Source organism: Podarcis tiliguerta (genome assembly GCF_965153285.1).
Source record: "Podarcis tiliguerta genome assembly, chromosome: 10".
Lineage (NCBI taxonomy): Eukaryota > Metazoa > Chordata > Lepidosauria > Squamata > Lacertidae > Podarcis > Podarcis tiliguerta.
This window is the reverse complement of record NC_139543.1, coordinates 38,681,012-38,703,883: the sequence shown is the minus strand read 5'-3', so window position 1 is coordinate 38,703,883 and position 22,872 is coordinate 38,681,012. Positions and strand designations below refer to the sequence as shown.

Sequence of the window (22,872 nt, the reverse complement as noted above, 5' to 3'; positions counted from 1 at the left end):
AGAAGCAAAAGCAAAAGGTGGATCAAGGAGATCTGTTTGACAAGGAGGTGGTGAGTCACACAGTTGCATTTAATGCTGGCCTGATGTATGTGGCTCATGTTTTTGTGTGGGGGAGGGGCAATTTCACAGGGGCGAAGGACAAAAACAGCCCTTGAAGATCAGAATGCTCTTTGGGGTCCTGTAGAAATTCTGAGGCTTTGGCTGCGGTTGAAGGTTACTGTGCAGATGAGGTGGCAGATGATAAGTTTCTATTAAGTAGTGGATTGACAAAGCAAATGACACAGAGATATCTCCAAGTGGTTTTTTATAGTAAGCTGGAACTGAACTGAACAGCAAGCAGCTCAGCCAGCCTGCTTTTATAGGCAGCCGGCTGTCAACATTGTAACAACAACAACCCAGGGTTTCCCGACTTAATTAACTGACGTGGACCTGAGTGAAAACTATATGCATGATACCCCTGGTGGCCAGGGTGATAACTTCAATACATAACAGTTTCTTCTCTCCTTTTTTAGCCCCCCTGCCCCCTTTTGTCATTTCTTCACCAGGTACCTTGGCAGTATCCTGTCTTCATTTCCCAAGACCTGCCAAGACTGATCTTCCCTTGCTGGTTATAATTTCTTTCGTGGTGGTGGTGGTGGTGATGGTGATGGGGACTTTCAAGCCCAGGAACCAAAAGCAGCCCTTCAGCTCTCTTCGGCTGGTCCATGGAGCTATCCACAGGTCACACCCCTCACGGACTCTTGCCTCACACCTCAGCTGGGTTTTTTTGGCGGGGCTATGAATGCATATTTGAACGCTGATCATGCCTCTTGCTTGTCTAGATGGAGGAGAAAGAGGGGAGGGGGGAGAGAGGGAGAGGAAACTAGCCTTGTGAACAAAGGTAAATTGTGCATTTGTTGCTCTGCGCTTTTTTGTCCCTGCCCCTGCCCACCATTGGCACAGTGGCGTAGCATGGGTTTGTGTGCACAGGGGCAGTTGCCCCGGGTGCAAAAATTCAACACCCGGTGCTGCCTCAATACAGCCGTACGCTTCTGTCGCTGGGCTCCGTTGAAAACAGCTTCTCCATGTGAACCAAGAAGTGACCTGTATCCTTAGAGGCAAGACCCTCTCTAAGGAGTTGCTAGGCCTCCCTGCTTGAAAGTTTACGATTACTAACAGTGTTTTTCAAATGACGAGAAAACTGTGAAATTCTGCAAACGTATCTGTGGTTATAGAACTCCACAAGGCATATGGAAATATCTGTAATATGAAATAGATGTGTTTATACCAGAGGGTATAACCATAAGGAAAAGTAAACAGAATTGCCACACAGCCAATCTGGTGTAGTCCATTTATGTTAACAAACAAGGCCTGCATAAAGGCAGAACTTGCTGGATTGTATATGAGTTTCTAAGTTTCTGTTTGTATATCTCGGGGCAGAGTCTGTGGACCAGGCCTTTGCTCAGGGTTTGCTGTTCTCCTGCGGCAAGCTAGTCATGCCATCCCTTCACCATCATAGGCAGAACTCCATCGGTGTGACTTCTTCTCCATTATGTTCAAACATTGGCCAACTGACAAAAAAGATGACGTATGACAAGTATACGTGAAAAGACTCTGAATTGTTCTCCATTCCCCCTTATTTTACACCTTAACAGCTATTGGAATATCCTGCTTTCCTTAGGGATAAACTAGATGTAACAATGGCCACTGCATCTCTTACCATTTGTCCCTTTGAACTGCAGAATGGACAGAGATTGTTTTCACATGAAAAGTGGTAAACAGGTGAAGGTAGCTGAGTCCTTCCAACAATTCATCATCCAAAGCACTTGTCCTGCATCCCAGTTCACAATATTGGAGATGAGTGGGCAGGAAGAGAGATGAGATAATTGGCCATTGGGGGAGTGGGGTGTGTGTGGAATAAGACAAGGAAGGCTCTCCACATCTGGGAAATCTTATGGATGCTAAAATCAGGCCCCACCCACGGCTAAGGAAGTTGCCTTATATTGTGTCAGAGCCACTGCTCCATCTAGTTCAGTATGGCCAATGCCCCCTGCCTGAAATTCTGGAGAGCTAATCAGCATTGGCAATACCGAACTAGATAGAGCAGTTAATAGGACGGTCAAATCCAAATTAATCTCCTACCCAGATCCAGCTTTCAAATCAATTCCTGTACAATTGCCTCTCAAACCACTCATTTCGGCTAATCAACTCATCCCAAAATCTCTCTCTCTCTCTCTTCCCTCTCCCACACCCATTTGCTCTCCCAGGACCCCCAATTCCAAACTTTCTCTCTCAGGTTCACCCCAAACCCTCTATCTTCTCGAGATTTCCTTCAGAAGCATGCATCCTGTTTGTTCCTCACACCCCTCCCCCTCACCTTTTATCATGTATTTTTATCTTGTGAACCACTCTGAGATCTTCTGATGAAGGGCGGTGTATAAATCCAATAAGTAAATTATATATACATGCGCGCGTGCACCCCCCCCCACAGAATAGGTAGAAGTGCCTCACAGGCACCAGAGAAGGTCTCTATGGACCTGATATAGATTTCTTATTTTTACCATCCATTTGCAGCAAACCTAGTGAATTTGATTGTGCCAGCCACAGAATTTGGAATTGCAGTCAACTTGTATTCCTGCCCAAAGGCAACAAACCTATAACTGTAATTTGAGCTCATGTTTTCCATAACCATACCCAACACTTAATTCACTGGATTGTACTGTTTCCAGTAAGCTCCAGTAACCATGTAGATCCCAAATACTTATTCATTACAAGAAATGCACACACACACACACACACACACACACAGCCATTTAGGAAGAAATGATTCCTGCATTACGACTCATAACAAAGACATTTTCATCTTTTCTGGGGAGAAAATCGTAATCTGGAATGAAAGTTGAGGAAATTCCAAGGGTGGAGGATGGGGCTTCCTTTCTTTACCTAACCTCTTGACTGCATTGAAATATTTAAGATTACTTTTATGTGCACTGCATCAATAAAACATGAATTGCCACAGAAAGCAATTTCTAGTACTGCATTAGCTTTGCAAAGGCAGATGCATTAAAACGCATGGAACAAAATACTCTGTGCCTTTGTGAAAAGCAGCACAGGGCACGCCACAGAAGGGACATTTTATACATCTAAAATCAGTTATAACTATAATGGCAACAAATCATTTACTGACTCCTACTGACATTGCCTATTTCTTTTTAGATACATGGCGCAGAGTATTATATACTAACACCAATCCTCAAGAAAAGGTATTAGATCACAAATCTGCCTTGAAATATGTATTATGACAAGCAGCTGAGAAGTGCCCCCAAGTAATATATCAGATGCCAAGAAAAATTCATCTCTAGAGGAAATATTATATGTCTTAGTTTAAATAAAATACAGATAACTAATGACCGAGAGAAGAGAGCCAGTATAGTTTTGTATAGTTCTGCCGCAACGCGGTGAGCTCCCGTTGTTTGGTCCCAGCTCCTGCCAACCTAGCAGTTTGAAAGCACGTCAAAGTGCAAGTAGATAAATAGGTACTGCTCTGGTGGGAAGGTAAACAGTGTTTCCGTGCACTGCTCTGGTTCACCAGAAGCGGCTTAGTCATGCTGGCCACATGCCCAAAGGCTGTCTGTGGACAAACGCCAGCTCCCTCGGCCTATAGAGCGAGATGAGCGCCGCAACCCCAGAGTCGTCCGCGACTGGAGCTTTACCTTACTGAGAGATCAGAGTTTGAATCCCTACTCAGCCATGAAGCTCACTTCAGCTGGTGCAGAATTCAGCAGCCAGGTTGCTTACTGGGGCAAGACAGTTTGAGCATATAGTCCTGGCCCAAATGCACTGGCCACCAATTAGTTTCTGAGCCCAATTCAAAGTGCCAAATTTGACGTATAATGCATTCAGTGCTTCAGGACTGCCAGGTGGACGGGTAATAATAATAATACTAACAATAATAGTAAAGTGGTACCTCGATTGTCGAATGTAATCCATTCTGGAAGGTTGTTTGACTTCCAAAACGTTTGACAACTGAGGTGCAAAGGGCGGTCTGCAAAGTCAATGGAGAAAATTGGGATAAAAACACAGCGTAAGCTGTTTGACTTACAAGGTGTGTTCAAAAACGGAAGCAATTACAGTACTTCCGGGTTTTCAGTGTTCGAAAACTGAAACTTTCGGCTTCTGAGACACTTGAAAACTGAGGTACCACTGTAATCACCACCACCACCATCATCATCTCAAGGACTGCATCTCCACATGTAAACTGACCCAGCCCCTCAATCGTCATCTGAGGCGCTTCTTTTGTGTGCCTCCTCTGCTAAGAGGCCCAGAGGGCGTCAACATGAGAAAGCGTCTCTTCTGCTATGGCTCCCCACTTGTGGGACATTCCCCGCAGGGAGTTATGCCTGGCACCTTTCTTATATATCTTTAGGTGCTGGGTGAAAACATTCCTCTTCAACAAAGCCTTTTGCTGATTAATATCCTACAGGCTTTTAAATGTGTTTATGGACAGGGAGGCGGCTATTGTTTTGTTGTTTTTACTGTAACTACTTATTTGTGTTTTCATCTTGTATTTTTTATCTTGCAAACAGCCCTGAGATTTTTTGATGAAGGGAGGTATATAAATTTAATTATATACTCCTCCTCCTCCTCTAACCTAGGATTCAGCTACACAGCTGCTAATAAAACGCTTAAAATGTGTTGTAAAGTGTAATATACAAATGTGACACTAGATGGCAAAAGTGAGCTATGCAAAATTCAATGTACTTCTCAAAATGTTTTTTTTAAAAAAGCATTTCCACAGCATTTTTAAAATTTGTGTGTAGATTCCACTCTAGAGGTTACTACAGCATAGACAACAGGGGGTCCCATCTACCTGGTCTAGGGAACTGCCCACTAACAGTGCCTCAGTCTTATCTGGATCGAGTTAGTCCAGGACTGCAGCCTTTATTCTAACATATTTGCACACAGTGTTGGCAATCCAACTTTTTGATGCCTGTATTCCGTGACTTACTGGGCCAGACCAAGTTAAACAGAGAAATTAAGCCTGTTGTCTAGCAAGTGAATCTACCAAAAAGGTTTCCACTAGGTCTTTCCAAATGGCTGGATGCTCTGGCATGACAAAGCTTTATGGGTCATTCAGACTAAGTCGAGGGGCAATTTCAATTAAGCATTTACAAACAGAACCTGGAAAAAACTGAAGCTGATGTGACTTTGAGCACGGAACCGAGCCTACATTGCCGTTGATCACTGCTTGCATGGTGTCCATTGTTTCTTCTTTGACTATTTTTGTTGGGAGAATGGAATCCACATACAGTATTTATGTATTATCTTACTTTACTAAAGAATTTGAATATTAGGAGGGCAGTATGTCATGAATAGTCTAAGGCTCGGAAACCAGAACAGCATGAACAGGGTTGCCACCATCCCTAGAAAAATGGGATTGCCCTGTTCTTGGACAAAAGTGTCCCCTGTCCCATTTGGACTTCAGTCAGGATGCCTTTTTTTCTCGTATTCAAGCTCAGCCAGCCCAAAATGGCGGTTGCACAGCTTTTGGTGTGGCTGATGAGGAGCCCAGTCCAGCAAAATTGACAATAGAGAGGAGGAGGAAGGAGTGACCTCCTCCCCCTCCCTCCCTCCTTCTTCCTTCCCTCTCACTGGTGGTCCTCCTCAGCCACTGCGCTCCAATCTAGCATGGTGCAGGTCTGCTACCGCTTGGTGCCCTCTCCCACCCCAACCTGACCTTTCCTGCATTTTCAAACCAGCTTCAGCCTGATTAGAAAACTGGATGTAGAGTAAGTGGTAAGATGGACGTACCTTAACAGCATGGGCACAGATGACAGCTGAATGACTAGAAGTTCCAGGATGCAAATGCACCTAAAAATGAATTAATTGCTGTCAATGCTTTGAGATGGGTATATAGATAAGACACACATAGATATTTCATACAGCTCAGGAACGGAAAACCCTTGGCCCTTCAGATGTTGTTAGACTCCAACTCCCATCTTCCCTGACCATTGGTCATGGAGGCTGGGGCTGCTGGGAGTTGGAGCCCAGTAACACCTGCAGGGCCATGGATTCATCAACCTTGGTACAGATCAACTGATGAAGGAAGCAGAACGTTAGATTGTTTGGTGAATAAATAAAAGATTCCCCTTGGAAGACCTCTTTTACTGTATGAAACAGTGCGGATAATACAAACTGAAATATGCAGGCTGGTGCTGCGAAGCCCAGCTGCTTCTTCCTCAGCTACCATTGTGCTGCTTCCTTTTCTTTCAGCGTTGGCAAGCACTTTCTCAAATAGTTTTGTATGTCATTTCTGGGATGCTCTCCATTCTGGCGCTGCCTGCCAGCAAGACAATAGATGTGCCTTTCTACCACGGCCGCATGCATTTTCTTTGCATACGCTTGGTGTTTGGTGAGGCAGGATGGTCCCTGCGGTTTTCAAAATGTCATGGCCTTCTTGCCAACAAACACATCTCCTGTCAACCCGGTTACTTTGTTCCAGCAGCAATAATAAAAACAACAACACAAAACGATGCTCATTTGGTGCTTTCCTGCCCTGCTGTGCAGACAGGCTTTGCAGTATAATTCAGGCAAGAGTCATGTATTCTGATAATAAATTTACAGCAGTTGTAAGGCCAGCCAGGTTGTTTTGTGAAGGGCTGCTCCTTTCAGCTGAGGGGAAATGGCAGCATTTTATGTACTGGGAGAAGAGTCCCCTGGTGATGCTGGCTGCTTATGTAGGATTTCAGGAACTGGTGGGGCTGAATAGCCAAACTGCGAAAGTGAGCTGTGTCAGTATATGGAAAATGCCAAAAGTTATGAAAAGGGTAGACCATTCTCAGTCGGCAACGTCCAGCATGTGCATGTTGTATATCTCCTTAGATTTAACATTGGTGTGCCAAGTCAGGATTACAAACAGAGTGGCTGCCCACCATTTCAATTTATCCAGAATGTATAAAGACCCATAGACCCATAGATCTATGCAATGGGGTGGTGGTGTGTGTATCAGAGCAGGAGGCTACAGACCCATCTGCAAATGAACCCCTTGAAGCCTGGTGCCTAAGATACTACTCCAAGCAATGGTTCCTCATCCTTGCTATGAAAACCTTCAAGGAAAGAAACTTCCACGACAATTATAGGGACCTTGCATTTAACAACCCAAACCTACCAATCTTATAATTTAAACACATTGCTTCTCACCCTATCCTCACCTAACACAATGAACATGATCATCAGTTGGATTTCGCTTGATGTTAACTCTCAGCTCCACACTATATATCGGTTAAGAAACAGTTGCTTAAAGCTGTTCAAGGAACCAGTCAGCAGAGGGTGCAATAAGAATAATGAATTTGGTCTCAAGATTCATGCATGTGCAGTGTAATGATTGCATGTAGGTTACTAGGATGAGAGCATCCTTCTCTGATCGTTTTTAGTGATATTTTGCAAGCACTGCATGCAATTCCCACCTTGATGTCAGACGTTGTGACATAATACACTGTGAAAACTATAGGCTGGAGGCTGATGAAACCTCATTTATTTTTTCTTTCTTCCCTTCACCCAGTACTGGACTATATATTTTGCATACCTGCACATGCATTTTCATAAATCGAGAGAGATTGTAAACGATAATTTTCAGTGAGCAAACATATCTCACTTGAGCTGACCAGTCAGTTAAAATGGCAGTTGAATGGACGCCATGCTAGTTTCAGAAATACACCCAGAGAGAACAGAAGCTGGTCTCTGCAGATGAAAGGGTAAGAAGAGCCTTTCTGGATTGGACCAAAGTGAATTTAGTTCACTATTCAGTTCCCACAGAGGCCAATCAGATACCCATGGGAGGGCTGCTAGCATGACAGAACATGCGCTATAGCTCTCTCCTGCTGTTGCTCTCCAGTGACATTTGTCAATTTTGGTTTCTTTCAGTTTTTCATTTTTCCAGTCTTAAGTTTAGTTCATCACAGTATTATTTTTGTTTAAAGTCCTCACAAAAATGTGCCAGCATTTTAGTGTACATTTCTTCTAATATACACCTTTCATATAGTTTTGCCTCTCACACACATTTCTACAAGCACAGTCCCCCAATACAGTCATTTGATACCGCTTGCTGCTTTTATGCTTGGCCAGGTTCAAGGTTCTTATTTTAATTCACAAAGCCCTAAACAACTTGGCCCAAAGACATTTGTCTATAAGTATTTTTTTAAAAACAAGCAAGCCCACAAGTAAATCACTGCTGAGGTGCACCCACAAGTGTGAGGCCTGAGGAGATGATGATGGTACATCCCCAGCTGTTGCTGTTGGTTAAGGATTACATGTGACATCACAAAAGCACATGGCAGCTGAGTGGATATAAAGGTGGGCCTTTTTCCTCTTTCCCAACAGCTGCAAGATCCAGCATTTCCCAGTCCTCCACCTGGAAGTGGCACATTGGCAAATGGACAGAGGTGATCTACTCACTGTTGGTGGCTACAGAGTGACAGTAAGGCAAATTCACTTTCTGAGAGGGATTGTGGTTGATATCCATTGTCAGAAGTTGGCTTATATCTATATCTAGTGATGGGCCTAGTGGAAGCTGATAAATGTTGGTGGGTGGAAGCTGGTGGACTTCACGTTCGGAAGTCAGTGGGTGTTTGTAAGGCTGAAGCAGGCTTATGTTTGTGGATGGAAGCTGGTTGAAATTCACCTTCAGAAGCCAGTGGTTATTTGTGGCTTGAAGCCGGGGCACAAATGTGAATGAATAAAAAGGGGAGAGTGAATGTGGCCATTGGTGTGGTTCATAGATGTTGACTGGCTAATGCTTATGGGTGTGATTGGGAGGTTTCAAAAGTGGTCAAGGCCAAGGCGTCCTGTGAAGGCAAGAAAGCAGGTGGCCGGCATCCATAATTTCTCAAGACCAGCGGCAAGCAAGCCTAACCCAGAAGCATTTATGAGAATGATGGAGCACCAGATTGGCCATGGAACTCCTGGCAAGTCAACCATGTGGCCTCAACCTTGCCACTAGCCTGCCCCATACAGGTAAGTGTGACAGAAAATTATGTTTTTGCTGGGCAGGTTGGGTCCCCAAGTGTTTTCTTTTTCTTTTTCCTTGCCAGCAAACGGTTAACGAATGGCAACTTCTGATTAACCGGGGTTCCAGGAGGGGGAGTTGAAAAGGAGAGGATTTTGAGAGTTGGGATAGAGGTTGGGACAATAGGTTGGGAGATAGGGAGGGAGAGTTGGTTCTGGGTGGAAACATCCACTCACAAGCTAGAGAAAGGAGTCTCTACGCTTAGGACAGTGTGTGGCATCCTGTAAGAGTAAGGAATTAACTGGGAGGCTGAGGTTGAGCCAGGAGAAGTAGAAGCTGGAAAGATATAGTCTACTTAGGTCTCATTCCAGTCAGCACTGGAGAGATTCTTCTACAAAAAGAGAAAACTCCCAATCCAGTTAAGAGGGGTGTGGTGATCCCCTGGGTCTGTTACTTGGAGTACCTCAGGAGTAGAGTTGTCAAAGGGGTGTGTAACTGACAGGAAGTACCACCTTATTTAAGAACCAAAGAATTAAGCTACTGGGACTTCCCCTGCAGACGTTAATGCACAGACAGGATAGTTTCGGCTGATTTTTTTGCATGCCACACAGCTGTAAGTAGCACAGAGACCTTCCTAGAAGCAATGTGACAAAGCTGGTTAGGGAAAACATCCGCACCAAACCCTAAAAAGATAAGAGATCACATGATATTGCGACATTTGAACAGCTCTGTTTTTCACCCTTTTCCTGCTCAGGCCAGATCTTTTTAAAAAAAGAAATTGGTGGCTTCAGTTTCTGCTCTCCAATGTTAGTCCCTGTTAGATTTTCACAAGAGCCCTTCTATCGCGTTGAAACTAGAATGATAAAAATAAATCCTGCTAATCTTTGATAAAGCAAGGGCATAAAAAGTGGGGAGGGTGGGTAGCAACAGAAAAGAGAATTACTTTATGATGGAATTATTGGTGTCTATGGGGTCATGCAGCTACTGGCAGTCCATTGCTGCTTCTGCCTTTTGGGTGTAAGCTATCCCTAGCAAAAACAATTCTGAAATTTGAGCTTTGGCAGAATTATATTAGCACCTACAAATCTTCACTAGAGCACAGGGATAACCATACTTGCGATGGTACAACAGAACAAATATAGGCACTTCTAAGATTCTGGGAATCAGCAAATAAAGGGCTCCAGCTGACAGCAGCTGCAGGGAACAGCTGCAGGGCATCAAGAAAGCTACTGGGATGTGATCCAGGGCATACTTTTCTCCTGTTTCCATTTTTATAATAATAAATAATAATAATATATATACGGTAAAGGGACCCCTGACCGTTAGGTCCAGTCGTGACCTACTCTGGGGTTGGATTGCTCATCTCACTTTACTGGCTGAGGGAGCCAGCGTTTGTCCGCAGACAGCTTCCGGGTCATGTGGCCAGCATGACTAAGCCGCTTCTGGTGAACCAGAGCAGCGCACGGAAACGCTGTTTACCTTTCCGCTGGAGTGGTACCTATTTATCTACTTGTACGTTGACGTGCTTTCGAACTGCTAGGTTGGCAGGAGCAGGGACCGAGCAATGGGAGCTCACCCCGTCGCGGGGATTCAAACTGCCGACCTTCTGATCGGCAAGTCCTAGGCTCTGTGGTTTAACCCACAGCGCCACCCGCGTCCCATATATATGGTACTTATTTATAAAAAATATATAATGCCAACTCATCAAAAATATCAAGGCAATGCATGATGTGAAGCATAAAGCACATTGAAAACTGTAGTGAGTGTAGTAATTTAGAGGCATTTGCTTACAAGGAGCATTGTGATGGGAGTTTAGAGATGGTCCCTGGGGGATGGGGGATGGGCTCTGACTGGCCTTCTCTGTGGCAGCCCCTCAGTTGTGGGATTCCCTCACCACAGAGGAGGAGATGAATGCTTGAAGATACATCTCTTTAGTGCAGCTCAATCACATGGGAAGGCGGTTGAAAAAAAAAGTGTGAGTTTCGAACCTTCGAAAGAGCTTTTGAAAAGCTTGAGAGATGGGGTAAAATTAATGGATGTTTACTGGGCAGGTTCTACCCTTCTTATTCCCAAATGTTACAGTCTCTACTGTTAAGGCAAAAGAAGGAGGAGGAATAATTTTGTCTTGCTATTATGTCAGTCGCTTCCCTCCTGTCCTTTAAAACATCATGTCTATGGGCTCTATGTGTTTTTAACCAAAATGGTGTCGTATATGCACTAGTAATTTAGATCTTTGTATTAGAGACTGATAGGGGCAGGATGTTGAACAGGCTGTATAAATTGTTTTGGCTATGTGAGTAATGCCCTCCACCTATGAACCATTGTTGTGTTATGTTGAATTTTTCCAGGCTTAGTATTGACATACTGCATTCTCAGACAGCTGTCTGGGTCCATTAAGGCCCATTTCTGAAGTTAAAGCTGCCCTGGGTCTCCTGTGTAGAGTGGCTTGGAGTTGCCATTTGAATTTCCCCACAATGCTCTGTGGTGACACTCCTAGGGAGGGATTGGGAGAAATTAAAACACTGGATCCCAGTTATCCGCTGCTGATCACAGCTCTGCTGCCATCACCACATAAGCCTGCAGTGCTCAACTGATGTAGGAAAGGGTCCATCTCTTTGCTGTGGATCCCTCAGACCTGGAGCCAGCCCTGAATTTTCCAGGAGCAGAGTGCTGCCCCTCTGCCCATTCTCAAAACTTTTGCCATAATTTTGTCGCTCTAAATAACAACCTGAAATGTGACCCAACATCCATTTTTGGTGGCGAATTCTATTAAGTTTACTTTGCAAGCCCATTTGTAAAGTAACCTGAGGTACAGCTACTCTTAAAATTAGCAGCGTTGGTGGGGAAAGCATGTTTGTGTGTATGTGAATGGGTTGGGACAGGGTGAATTTTTTCCTTCATTCATTTACTGCTTTCTGAATGGCTTTATTGATGTTAGAAGCTTTTTATGTGCCATATTGACTTCAAAGATTGCTCTTTGCTTATATGAATCCAGATAAGATTTCAAGGGATCTGAGAGAACATAGTAAAGGCCAGATGTCTAGCTGTTTGAAGAAATGCTTCTATGTTTAGCCAAAAAGAAAGAAAAGAACAAAAATTAATACTTGTACAGGAACACTTTTAGAGCATTTTAGCCATCTCTTTTTTTAAAACTCCATTATGACAAATTATTATTATTGAAACATAGAGGCTTTATTATTCACTTTCATACTCTTTCCCTTCTCATTCATTCATAAATTATATTTTTCAAAGATTATCCCTCCCCGCAGATCAAAGCCAAGGAGGAAAATGCACTCTTCAAATACCTCCAGGTTATTTCAGCGTAGGAGGAGTTTCATGCTTATGTCTAACACCAGCATAGTTCCATCCACAGGAACAGAGTGATCTATAGCTAATCAGGTTCATGGAAGCTGCAACACTTCACCACAAGTAGCAGATCTGCATTTTGCACACTCCACAAAAGCACTGTTAAAAATGGTCATGCATGAATATGTCATTTGTAACAGTCATAGTCCCATCCAGATGTCAGATTACAACTTCCATCAACCCCAACCAGCTTGGCTAATGGCCAAGGATGAATGGCAATGTAGTCCAACAACACATGGAGGGCAGCATATTTTTTTTCCTTGCCTCAAAGTGTGTCTTTTGGTTGGAAGTATTTAGATTTCGGTTATATCCTGAGAGGAGCTTCACCTGCCTAAGATTCAATTCTATCAGGGAAAACTAGTGAAACAAGTTTGGCAGATCAATTTAGTAAACAGATTTCAAGCTGTGTGGCAGATACTTCACTGTGATAGTATTAGGCTTCCTCAAAGACCCCTCCCCCTCCCCCTGACCTCAAAGCAAGGCCACTAACAGATCAAAAACTCTTGAACAATGAAGCTTTCTGTCCTGGGACCACTTACCTGGGAGTAAGCACATTGCGCTCAATGAGACTTACTTCTGAATAGGCATGTACTGGATTGTACTGTTAAATCTCATTGCTAAGGACTTGCATGAGCCTGCTACACCTGGGAGGGACTGTGTGCTGCTGAGTGTGGGAAGGAAGGCTGAATTTTTATTATTTTAAAATAAGCAGTCACATGTAAACAGGATTTACATCAAGCTGCGTCTTTAAAAAAATATTTTAAAAATTACTAGATTTAATCGGTAGTAAGCAGTGGTGCTAAATTTCCCTCCTTTTCTTTTTGAAAATGGGACTTTGAATGGGATAGTAGAAATGAGAGACAACGCTTATAATGGGCCCTCAATGGAAAACTTCTAGTTAGGCTGGAGTGGTTTGGCGCTTTGTGCCACAAGCAAGAGCTAAATGAATAATTCACAATGAATAATTCATCCGATGCATTTAGCATCTCTTTTACTCGGCGGAATATCTATGAACAGATGCCAGTTCCTTAAAACATCTTCATTATTTTCAATTTTACAAACCTTTCTGTTGTCTTCTCTCTTTTTTTGGGGGGGGGGGGTTGGTGGGTGTTGTTGCACAGAATAAAGGCTGGTACCAGAAAGAATGACTGATTTACAGAGCTGTCAAGGGCTTTGAGACAAATGCCAGCTGTCTCGTGGCCTCTTAACATTTCACAAATGGAAATAGGGACAGACTTGTGGACTTGTTAGCTCCCCTCTTCTCACACAGGGATCAGTTGTGGGCCCCTGACCTCCCGCACTAGCGCTTGTTGCTCAAGGCTCTTTTCTGCCTGCCATTCATGTACTCAGATTCAGCAGCATTGATTCTGTGGACTGGCGTGTGTGTGTGTGTGTGTGTGTGTGTGAGAGAGAGAGAGAGAGAGAGAGAGAGAAGGAAGCACTGGAATTTTGCATCCACAATATTCACCTTCCAAGAGGAATGCTGTGTTTTTTTACTACTATGCTACTCTATCTTGCATGTGTTTTTATGTAGCATTGTTGTAATTCATTTCACATGAGCTTTTATGTCTTGCTACATATTGTACTGCTCTTTCCATAATAACAGCCACTATTTCTTATGTTCTTCACGGGACCCATTCACTTTGTCTGTGATTTTCACGTGCATCCATTTACTGCAGCCTTAACAATAAACCCAGAAAATTTACTAGCCTGAAATATTTTCGATAACTAGCAGCTTGTGTTTTCATGCTGGTTGCAGAGGATAGAAGGTCCCTCCTTAACAGCCAGTTTAGAATTACAGACTACTGCAGTGGTACCTCGGGTTACGAACACCTCGGGTTACAAACATTTCAGGTTACAGACTCTGTTAACCCGGAAGTAGTACCTTGGGTTAAGAACTTTACCTCAGGATGAGAACAGAAATCATGCGGCAGCAGCGGGAGGCCCCATTAGCTAAAGTGGTACCTCAGGTTAAGAATGGTTTCAGGTTAAGAACGGACCTCCGAAATGAATTAAGTTCGTAACCAGAGGTACCACTGTAATCTTTTAGGCGAATGAAACTCTGTTGTTGTTGTTTTAACCAGGAAGACTAGTTGAGGAAGTATAGATCACTCCTTCCACCCAACCCTCCTCCACTCGTCAGCTATGCTTCTGTGCTGATTCTGGGGGAAGAGAATATTGTTATGAGCTTGTGGATGTGAGGCTCCTCTAATCCTAGAAAGAGTTAAAAGCTAATCAAGCCAGGCTAGCTTCCTGATGAGGTAACTCCCTAGGTGATGGGCCATTAAGAGAACAAAGGAAAGGTGGTTCTGGGACAGATACCAAATGAGTGGGGCCCTTCCTCCAGCTCTCAAATAGTTGGAAGAACAATGCCTGAGTTGGAGGGCAGAGTTTGCTGTTATGCGAGCTAGAAACTGGAGAAAAAGTAGCAAGCAAAGGGTCAGAGGGCCATGTTTGATGGGCAGGAAAGGAAGAGCCTTTATCCCAGGGCTGCAAGCAGCCCACATGTGCATGTCATCCCCAAATGTGGGCTCCCTGGTTGTTGAACTACAACCCCCATCATCCCCAGGCAACATGCCATTGGGCAGGGATGAAGGGAGTTGTAGTCCAGCAACATCTGGGGACCTAAGGCTGGAACAGATGGGAAGTCCACAGAGAAACTGCAGCCCATTAAACCTAGAAAAGGGACTTGGAAGACATAGATGGCACCTGCGAACAAGGGATCAAACCAACTGTGCTTCCGTTGAAATGCAATGCAATAAATAAATGACTTATTTTGTTTACTTGTTTATATTTACCGTATTTTTCGCTCTATAAGACGCAACAGACTACAAGACACACCTAGTTTTTGGAGGAGGAAAACAAGAAAAAATATATTCTGAATCTCAGAAGCCAGAACAGTAAGAGGGATCACTGTGCAGTGAAAGCAGCAATCCCTCTTGCTGTTCTGGCTTCTGTGATAGCTGCACAGCCTGCATTCGCTCCATAAGACGCACACACATTTCCCCTTACTTTTTTAGGAGGGGAAAAGTGAGTCTTATAGAGCAAAAAATACGGTATTTCATAAAATGTATATATTGCTTGACTGTAAAATAAATAGAATAATACAATCATCATTAAAAACAATTCTATAAAACATTCAACAAAATTTAACTCTACAATAAGTTGATTACAACACACATCAACATTCTACATATCTGGGTATTGTTTCTGCGAAGAAGCACAGCTTATCTTTTCAGTCAACTATCTGGCAATCTTGACAAGAGCTAGTTCCGACAGAAAATAGATATATGCATTCTAATTGTGTAATCAAAACATTCCATTTATTTGTATAATCAAGCTATCAAAAATTAATAAGCAGCTATGGAAGGTAAAGAAAGGTCTTGTTGTTCAGATTTAGTATGGTGCTGTTGTTTTCACTAGAAAATGGAAGAAAGGGAATCCTATGCCTTTCAGAGACCCAATATCCAGCTTTATGCCATTCCTTGTTTGCTGCCTCTTGATCGCTTTTCCTCCAGTTTCTTAGCTAACCACCATGGCTTGAAGCTTGAGTGAAGCAAGACTGGAGCCTCTTGCTTTACCTGCTCTCCCCATCCACCACTCTCTACATAACACTCTGAGGATAACAGCCAAAAAATCCTGTTCAGAAAAACATCTGGTGACTCCAGGCCTTGATCTTCTGAAGTGCAAATGCGAGCAAAACAATTATACCGCATTCCAAAATGAATTATCTCTCAGCCCTGTTATTTGGGCAAAAACAGTTACAAGCCTGAACATTTGAAATAATTCCGCCCCTGAAATGATCATCAAGCCAAATACTGTACAATAACAGCAGGGGGAACTAACCCACCACTGAAACTGTCTCCATTTCAGATATGGACAAAACCTGAAGGCCAATTTCAACATGAAGGCCCCCACATGAGTCTGCTGAAAAGTCTTTCCTCTGGCAGCACCCAGTTGGCTGGCCCATGATATTTAAAAACATCAAAATGTAAGATCCCTGCAGGATCAGCCCAGGGGCCCATCTAGTCCAGCATCAGCCTGAAGCTATGTTGGGTGGCGATAATGTACCTGATCCTATGTCCACTTTCACAGTAGCAAACCCATCACACATCAATTTCCAAGTAAATATGCAAGGAACTTTGCTGTTAAATTCAGGATTCCAGGCTGTCTTGATTTTTACAGGTGGGATTCAACTGCATGCTGGCAGATTTGTTGTTGCACCACCTCCTTGCAAACAAATCAGAATGACTGCTTAATAAAGAGGTCATCTAGAAACTACCTTAGATGATATTAAATGGGCAGATGGAGAGAAATGCAATGGAAGTTGGCACAGCAGACAACCTCACCTTTGCCATGTGGATGTGAAACAGCAGAGTCAGCATAACCTTCAAAAACAACAACGCCCTACCACACATTTTGCTTAGGTGACCAGATGCAAAGGAGAGAACCTTTGTGTCTCTAATAGTTGCATGCCAACCTGCGCTTGCCACAAATCCCTCTTTTGCACACCTGTTAAAGGTGCAGGAACCGTCTTTTGAACTGTAGTATAAGTAGCCTTTTTTGACAGATGCTCTTAGCTTCTTTCACACTGAGGTCATTTAACAACCAGTTGGCACAAAGATTTGGGTGAACATGCCTGAAAAGGATACTCATCATGGACTTGAAGTGTTGCTTCATTTACGGCCCGCAGTTATTTTCAAACCAAACCATGTATTTTGCACGCCTTTGATTGATTCATTTAACCCAGCGATGCATCATGGAAAATCACATCTGTTCTTTACTGCAAAGTCAGAAACCTGATCTTTGACTGTTTCTCGCAAGCAGCCTGATAGGAATCGCTATGTGCTTGAGCAGATCATAACAAAGCCAGAGCCCTCGCACGTAATCCTGATGAAACAAGTTGTGGCTCTAGGCTGCTTAAAGGGTTGGAACTTTCTCCAGGAAATGTAATCATTGTATCTCTGTGAAGTTGGGGCAGAACATTAATCAGCAAGCTTTTCTTTTTGTGATAGGTCTTGGGGAAGGGCGGAAGAAAGAAGAAAGTGGTGGAGACAAACAGGACTGTACAAATCCATGCATTTATTTTACCTATTGCATCTTTAGGCTTCAAAAGAGTAATGACCCTTTAACGTAAAAGCCAAACATGGCATATTACTAAGTGTGCAGTCCTATGTGTGGAGGTCAGAAAGGAGGGTGGCGTGGCTACAACACAGCCCTATTCCTCTTCCCTCTCTTCTTCTGGCTGTATGGATAGGGCTACATGCCAACTGGAGGTAAGAATTTCTGTAGACTAGGGATGTGTGAATCCCTACTTTGCCATCCTCATGTGTGGTCCCAAGTCCTGTCCCCCTTTTTCTCATCCAACAAACAGTAGTATTTCCCCCTGTCATTCATTTATGCAGTGAAACATAAACGGTTTTTTAGGGCTCTTAATCGCACATAGTTAGACCCTTTCATTACGCTTTCATTACATAAGTAAGCACATTCAGCCCCCAGTTTCTTTTGTTAAGTACCGTATTTTTTGCTCTATAAGACTCACTTTTTCACTCCTAAAAAGTAAGGGGAAATGTGTGTGCATCTTATGGAACGAATGCAAGCTGCGCAGCTATCACAGAAGCCAGAATAGCAAGAGGGGTTGCTGCTTTCACTGTGCAGTGGTCCCTCTTGCTGTTCTGGCTTCTGAGAGTCAGAATATTTTTTTTCTTGTTTTCCTCCTCCAAAAACTAGGTGCGTCTTGTGGTCTGGTGCGTCTTATAGAGCGAAAAATATGGTAGATGGTCTGACACATTCCCTTTTTTGGACCAGATACTGTCAACCACCCCTGTGATCCTTGGATGACGGGCGGTGTAGAAATTAAATAAATACGGTAAAATAATTAAACCAGATTTAATTTTGTGGCTCTTTTGTGGTACTCAGAGTGCACACAGAGTTTCTGGAGTAAAGATGTGTTGCCTTGAAATTACACAAAAAATGCCTGGAGCTGAAGTTGAAGGTATCATTAAGAAAATCAAAATAAACAGAATTTGATGTGAAATGTTCCTAGGATCTATAGACAGTGATGAAATTGAAACTGAGATGATCCGACACTTGTTCAATGCCCTCTGTGGACTGGAATTATGCTTTCTATCCCAGTAGACAGATAATTATATAACGTTTCCAAACTGGCTAAACTACAGTAACTTGTCACCAGTAAGAAAATGGAACAAGTGGCTCAGAAAGTTTTTCAAGTCATTCAAGAAAAACAGAACTGATGCTCAAATGTGATTTTAAAAACAAAAACAAAAAAGAGAGAACTCTACCAAGAGTGATTTTCAGTGTGGATCAATTTGTTCGATCAATTTGGTACAGAATAAATGCTGAATATAAATATGAATTATTCTTAGCTGGAGAAATTGGGTTTTCTTTTTACAGGTTTGGAGCAGTTTTGCTCTAGGGTGAGGTCCCTGGGGTTTGATTACATAAGCCTAGAGGTGACGGACATACAGCATATAGCTCTGATGTGCCTTAAACATGGTGACCTATGGAATTTATTACTGTATGTGCTCCACAGCCTTGTGACTTTCAGATCATATCTACCAGTTTAAAAGGCATGTGTTTCCCCCCCTTTTTCCGTTTTATTATTTATTTCAAACAGCTCTGATGTGAGCTTGGAAACTTTATGGAAGACAAGTCAGAATTTGTGAGCTTAAATGTCATTTTTTCTTCCCAGGTCTCTAGGCGGCCGTGCCACTTTCATCGAATCAACTTGTTATTTCATGGCTGTGATGCAGTTAAGAGCTTTGCTATGTTAGGCTTTTTGCAGTGAAGTGGGGGACGGGGCGGGGGAGAACAGACATGCATGCTTCTAAATCTCTATAGGAAAAAAAATGGCAAACAGTGAGGTCTTTAAAATGAATTTATTTTATCTTTCAAGCATTGTTTTCTAACAGAAACCAATATCTTCTGAGGCTTTAAAATCAAATTGCAAATTACATTTGCAGCATGGCACATACGAGGCCCAAACCCGAAGAGGAAGCAAGGGGATTCTTTTATTTCCAAGAAATACGTTTTATGCTTATAATGTTTGGAGGAAGGCTACAACTCTGAGATCCCCTTCACCTAGCTGTAAGCCTGTAATATGCAAACATCCCTCTTGTTTATGGCTACTTCCTGCATATGATGAACAGACAGCATCATAGAGAGAACCATTATGTTACGATAGGCAAAATTGCAGTCATCAGGGTAGGTTGTGCAAATCTGTCCATCGGCAAAGTGGATAAATGGCAGTAAATGACAAGTTTGGTCTCATATTTCCTACATGCAAAGCTGCATCTACTTCTTTATATTAAGTGACTGCAAGAGCACTCTGAGTAATCAGGTTATGATTTTGTGTAAAAACCATAGACTGGCTTTGTGGCGTTTGCCCGTTCTTTTGGAAATGTCTGTACAGGGGGAGAGAAAGATAGACCAATAGAAAAGCCAGATGCGGAGCCTACCTGTTTATAAAAGGGCTTAGCCCGAGGTTTAGACAGTCGGTTGGTTGGTTGGTTGGAAAAAGGCAGTTGGGAAAGCAATTGGCAGACAGATGGAAATAGAGAGACAGTTAGTGAAGTTGGTTCTTGTGTGAAGGGAGGTAGAAGCGTTAGAGACAGAATAAACTAAGACTAAGAGGGTAAAGCGTAACAGGCTTAAGACACTTTCACGTGTTGAAAGTGACAATGGGCAAAATCCCTTTGGCAACTTCAGTGACTGCTAACTGAAAGTCGAAGGGAAAATTTGTTCACTATGACTATATGGACAGAAACAGTGTTAAACAGTTGTCCTTTAGTAATCCTCAAAAGCAGAGAATGGTAATTATTGCCTGTGGAGCTATGGAAATAGAACTGATATGTGTGTCGAAATGGTGAGAGTGATAATAATTCTGAGATATGAAAGTGATCTCTTGCACATCCCAAGATTCTATAGACTTTAAAAAAAGAAAGTACAGGGAATAACACACACAACAGGTTGTATTGGCATTGTTATATGGCTCTTCTGAATGAAGCAAATGGGAGCAGTTTACTATGCAGCTTGCAAACCCATAAATTGTTTCCATTTTGGTATAGCTATGCATCAACATGCCCAGTTCTTGTGGTTGCTAAAAGGCTTTAATGGATGGACAGACTCCCATCCTGTCCTGTTCCTACTCTTAACTTCCCCCTTCTCCATTCATTTCAGTGCAACATAATACTTGTGAATATTACTGTTATGCATCATCTGACAGTGTTGCTAGCATGGTGGTGACACCTTACGCTGTCGTGCCAGACAAACATCACCATCTTGCTGATGCAAGCACCAAACCACAAGTTGCGACAATGAACAGCAATCCTTGGACTAATGGCTTGCATGGTAGATTGGAGGACAAAGCCATTAGTGAAGCTTTCAGGTTTTCTTGTTACAGAGCAGGACATTTGTGGCTATTTCATTTATTCATTGTTCATCAGCCTTGCAGAGTTGTGTGCAGGTTAGTGAGCAGACTGGTAGAAGAGTACTCCGTCGCTCCTCAGCTTCCAGCACCAGAGGACAAAAGCAGCCTCTTCCACTCCTAGCACAGAAATGCTGCTCTCTGTTCTTCTTCTGACAGCACCCACCAGGCTACTTTATTTTGCAGGCAAAAAACCTTTTTTGCAGGCTGTAAGAGCGATTTGCACACTGTTATATGAGAATGTTGACCAGTGCATGCACCATTGTGTGTGGACTATCAAAAACCTAAACACGGACTCTGGTCCCTTTGTGGTTTTATCTTGAAAACAGAGGATGTTTCCCCTCCAGATGATTTTTCTCACAGTGTGGCCATTGGTTGCCATTCTGTGGCAGAGATGCCACAAGTGGTAGAGGCAGCAAGCCCTTGGGGGGCATGGACAGGAATGCCCAGGTGCAGGGCCTGTATGTAGCTCAAAGTCAAGCGATCACAACAGCTGCCTCCCTCCTAGGATGCTAATGTCTGCTGTCCAGCTCAAACCATGGTGTTGTGCAGAGGTAGCCAACATGGTGCCCTCCAAATGGGGGGCACCAGCTCCCACCCAGCATGGCCAATGGGTGTGGGTCCTTATATAGCCAATCATCTCATCTACACAAAGCAAGGAGGTTTCAGCAGGGTTAAGGGAACCCCAGTATCACACCACTACATTTTCACAACAAATATCCAGTGCTTGAAGTGTGCTTATGTCAGCCTGTCAATTGAGTCTATGGCTGAGAACAGTTGAGATTGGGAATGTTACAGCATCAGTTGACAACAGAACTAAAACAAAAAGGGAAATGGAATAAGCCGTATGTTTCTCAGTACTTTGAACATGAATATATTCCAGAAGGTTCCCTGCTCAGAGCTTTGGGGAAATATGATTCTCTTCCCATACTCTGTATCCTCTGGCTTCATATCAAAAGCTGGCCAATGACACAGCTGCTGCTGGTTATCATGTCTTCATTGCTATGAGTAATTAAGTATCAGTCATATGGAATCAGTAGTTTATGCTAACGCAGGATGGGAATGTGGTACAGGAAAGGGCTGAGGCAGCAGTTCTAGTAGAAAGCCACCAAGATCTTGTTCATGGGTGCACTTATGTGGTTTGATGGCTTTTAATATGAAGATTATCATTGAGCGGGGAGCTGACAAGCCAAACCAGACACTTCTGATCTGCATCCGTCTTTCTTGTGCATGCTTCTGAATTTTAGGAGCTGCCAACCAGGTTGCAGCCCTCAAGTCTTTTTCCAAGTGGGCCAGTGGGATAGTACTGACTGGCCTTGAACTGAGCTAACATCAAGGACATAAATGTGCAGGGCTCAAACTCTACAATATTGGCCGAAATACCCTGTGCTGTGCTCATAAAGTGAAAGTCACACCTTATTACTATGCTCATGCCCTGATTGTGGGTTTCACATGGGCATCTGCTTAGACACAGAATGCTGGTTCTAAATACCAATCAGTTCACAGGGCAGAGGTGAAGAGTTTGAATTTGATATCCCGCCTTATCACTACCCGAAGGAGTCTCAAAGTGGCTAACATTCTCCTTTCCCTTCCTCCCCCACAACAAACACTCTGTGAGGTGAGTGAGGCTGGGAGACTTCAGAGAAGTGTGACTAGCCCAAGGTCACCCAGCAGCTGCATGTGGAGGAGTGGGGAAGCGAACCCGGTTCACCAGATTACGAGACTACCGCTCTAAACCCCTACACCACACTGGCTCTCACACTACACCACATTTGGCCCCTTAGCCCCAAGTCTCCATAAGCCAAACCTTTGGTTAATAATTCATTTCCACACAGTTTTTTAATCATCCCACTTATAGTCAATTGTGCAACGGTTCTTTCTTGGGGAGGGGTTGTTAGGTAATCACAAAAAAAGAAAAGTCCCCCCCCTTCCAGTCCCGTTCCAACATACCAACCCTTTGATGTATCTTCTTCTTGATTTATTGTCCTGTTGAATCCAACCCGTTGCTCTACTTCACAGAGGTCACTTCAATTAGCAGTCTTAACTCCCGTTCTTCACTTGAAATATGTGCATTTGC

General features: G+C 43.2%; 2 long non-coding RNA genes across 3 annotated transcripts in view; one reads left to right on the top strand and one right to left on the bottom strand.

Annotated features, from left to right (window-relative positions):
* Window positions 1-255: 255 nt before the first annotated feature.
* On the bottom strand, window positions 256-12,911 carry LOC310658768. The gene is made up of 3 exons (XR_014502488.1): window positions 12,889-12,911; window positions 1,700-1,810; window positions 256-817 (listed from the first exon to the last, which is right to left on the bottom strand). It is a non-coding gene; the product is annotated as an uncharacterized lncRNA (long non-coding RNA).
* Window positions 7,427-22,872, top strand: part of LOC310658757 — a 110,500-nt gene continuing 95,054 nt past the window's right edge. Inside the window, exons 1-3 of one of the 2 annotated variants that reach the window (XR_014502472.1) lie at window positions 7,427-7,733; window positions 8,359-8,420; window positions 8,794-8,991. This is a non-coding gene — a long non-coding RNA (uncharacterized lncRNA). The remainder of the gene's footprint in view (window positions 7,734-8,358; window positions 8,421-8,793; window positions 8,992-22,872) is intronic. The other variant, XR_014502473.1, reaches the window with a different exon arrangement.